Source organism: Amblyraja radiata, chromosome 38, assembly GCF_010909765.2.
Source record: "Amblyraja radiata isolate CabotCenter1 chromosome 38, sAmbRad1.1.pri, whole genome shotgun sequence".
NCBI lineage: Eukaryota > Metazoa > Chordata > Chondrichthyes > Rajiformes > Rajidae > Amblyraja > Amblyraja radiata.
In genome coordinates this window covers 14,958,767-14,962,338 of record NC_045993.1, presented here as the reverse complement: position 1 = coordinate 14,962,338, position 3,572 = coordinate 14,958,767, and positions in this window count along the sequence as shown.

The following is a 3,572-nucleotide window of genomic DNA, read 5'->3' as shown; positions in this document are numbered from 1 at the left end:
TTTTAACAGGACTTGACATAAAATAAAATAAAGAAAGGTGTAGAGACGGACTGCGGGCAGGCTGCCATACACAGACGGCGCCCACTCCCGCACATCCGCCATCTAAAGTACATCTAAAGGTTGAATAAGTTAGGTCTTTATTCTCTGGAGCGCAGAAGGTTAAGGGGGGACTTGATAGAGGTCTTTAAAATGATGAGAGGGATAGACAGAGTTGACGTGGATAAGCTTTTCCCTTTGAGAGTAGGGAAGCTTCAAACAAGAGGACATGACTTCAGAATTAAGGGACAGAAGTTTAGGGGTAACATGAGGGGGAACTTCTTTACTCAGAGAGCGGTAGCTGTGTGGAATGAGCTTCCAGTGGAAGTGGTGGAGGCAGGTTCGATTTTATAATTTAAAATTAAATTGGATAGGTTATATGGATGGGAAAGGAATGGAGGGTTATGGTCTGAGTGCAGGTAGATGGGACTAGGGGAAAATAATTGTTCGGCACGGACTTGTAGGGCCAAGATGGCCTGTTTCTGTGCTGTAATTGTTATATGTTTATATGGTTAATGGCGGTGCAGGCTCGAAGGGCCGAATGGCCTACTCCTGCACCTATTTTCTATGTTTCTATGAGTCGAGGGGGGAGGTAAAGGGACAAGTGTTGCATCTCTTGCGGTTGCAAGGGAAAGTGCCCGGGGAGGGGGTGGTACGGGAGGGAAGGGAAGAATTGACAAGGGAGTTATGGAGGGAGCGGTCTTTGCGGAAGGCAGACATGGGGGGAGATGGGAAGATGTGGCGAGTGGTGGGGTCACGTTGGAGGTGGCAAAACTGATGGAGGATTACTTGTTGTATGTGACGGCTGGTGGGGTGAAAGGTGAGGACTAGGGGGACTCTGCCCTTGTTGCGAGTGGGATGGGGAGAGAGAGCAGTGTTGCAGGGTATGGAAGAGACCCTGGTGCGAGACTCATCTATGGTGGAGGAGGGGAACCCCCGTTCCCTGAAGAATGAGGACATTTCAGATGCCCTGGTGTGGAACGTCTCATCCTGGGAGCAGATGCGGCGTAGACGGAGGAATTGGGAGTAGGGGATGGAGTCCTTACAGGAGGCAGGGTGGGAAGAAGTGTAGTCTAGAAAGCCATGGGAGTCAGTAGGTTTATAGTGGATGTCGGTCAGAAGTCTATCACCTGCGATGGAGATAGTGAGGCAAGGAATGGTAGGGAAGTGTCGGAAATGGTCCAGGTGTATTTGAGTGTCGGATGGAAGTTAGTGGTGAAGTGGATGAAGTCAGTCAGTTGTGTGCGGGTGCAGGAGGTGGCACCAAAGCAGTCGTCGATGTAGCAGAGGTAGAGGTCGGGGATGGGGCCCTGGTACATATTGAACAAGGATTGCTCAACGTACCCGACAAAGATGCAGGCGTAGCTGTGGCCCATGCGTGTGCCCATAGCTACGCCTTGTATTTGGAGGAAATGGGAGGAGTCAAACGTGAAGTTATTGATGGTAAGGACCAGCTCCGCTAGGCGAGAGAGAGTGTCAGTGGCCGGGTATAGGTTGCTTCTCTGGTCGAGGAAGAACCGGAGGGCTTTGAGACCATCCTGGTGGGGGATGGATGGAGGTGTAGAGTGACTGGACGGCAATGGTGAAGATGAGGGGGTGAGGGCCTAGAGAATGGAATGCGTGGAGACGACGGAGAGTGTCTGAGGTGCCTTGAACATAGGTAGGGAGGGATTTAACCAAGGGGGATAGGATGGAGTCAAGGTATTTGGAAATTTGGAGTTCAGTGGGGCACGAACAGGCAGAGACAATGGGTCTACCGGGACAGTCAGGTTTGTGGATTTTGGGGAGAAGATAAAAACGGGCTGTGCGGGGCTGGGGAACGATGAGGTTGGAGGCTCGGTCGGGCAGGGCGTGGGAGTTGATGAAGTCGGTGATGGTGCTGGAGATGGTGGACTGGTGCTCGTCAGTGGACTTTTTGTGGGCAATTGTTTCTCTTCATTAAATAACCATATAACCATATAACAATTACAGCACGGAAACAGGCCATCTCGACCCTTCTAGTCCGTGCCGAACACGTATTCTCCCCTAGTCCCATATACCTGCGCTCAGACCATAACCCTCCATTCCTTTCCCGTCCATATAACTATCCAATTTATTTTTAAATGATAAAAACGAACCTGCCTCCACCACCTTCCCTGGAAGCTCATTCCACACAGCCACCACTCTCTGAGTAAAGAAGTTCCCCCTCATGTTACCCCTAAACTTCTGTCCCTTAATTCTCAAAGTCATGTCCCCTTGTTTCAATCTTCCCTACTCTCAGTGGGAAAAGCTATACCACGTCAACTCTGTCTATCCCTCTCATCATTTTAAAGACCTCTATCAAGTCCCCCCTTAACCTTCTGCGCTCCAAAGAATAAAGCCCTAACTTGTTCAACCTTCTCTGTAACTTAGTTGCTGAAACCCAGGCAACATTCAGTAAATCTCCTCTGTACTCTCTCTATTTGTTGACATCCTTCCTATGAATTAGGCGACCAAAATGTACCCCATACTCCAGAATTGGCCTCACCAATGCCTTGTACAATTTTAACATTACATCCCAACTTCTATACTCAATGCTCTGATTTATAAAGGCCAGCACACCAAAAGCTTTCCTTACCACCCTATCTACATGAGATTCCACTTTCAGGGAACTGTGCACAGTTATTCCCAGATCCCTCTGTTCACCTGCATTCTTCAATTCCCTACCATTTACCATGTACGTCCTATTTCGATTTGTCCTGCCAAGATGTAGCACCTCACACTTATCAGCATTAAACTCCATCTGCCATCTTTCAGTCCACTCTTCCAACTGGCATAAATCTCTCTGTAGACTTTGAAAATCTACTTCATTATCCACAACCCCACCTATCTTAGTATCATCTGCATACTTACTAATCCAATTTACCACACCATCATCCAGATCATTGATGTACATGACAAACAACAGTGGACCCAACACAGATCCCTGTGGCACCCCACTAGTCACTGGCCTCCAACCTGACAAACAACCATCCACCATTACTCTCTGGCATCTCCCATTCAGCCACTGTTGAATCCATCTTGCTACTCCACCATTAATACCCAACCATTGAACCTTCTTAACCAACCTTCCATGAGGAACCTTGTCAAAGGCCTTACTGAAGTCCATATATACAACATCCACTGCTTTACCCTCATCAATTTCCCGAGTAACCTCTTCAAAAAATTCAAGAAGATTAGTCAAACATGACCTTCCAGGCACAAATCCATGTTGACTGTTCCTAATCAGACCCTGTTTATCCAGATGCTTATATATATTATCTCTAAGTATCCTTTCCATTAATTTGCCCACCACTGACGTCAAACTAACAGGTCTATAATTGCTAGGTTTACTCTTAGACCCCTTTTTAAACAATGGAACAACATGCGCAGTACGCCAATCCTCCGGCACTATTCCCGTTTCTAATGACATTTGAAATATTTCTGTCATAGCCCCTGCTATTTCTACACTAACTTCCCTCAATGTCCTAGGGAATATCCTGTCTGGACCTGGAGACTTATCCACTTTTATATTTCTC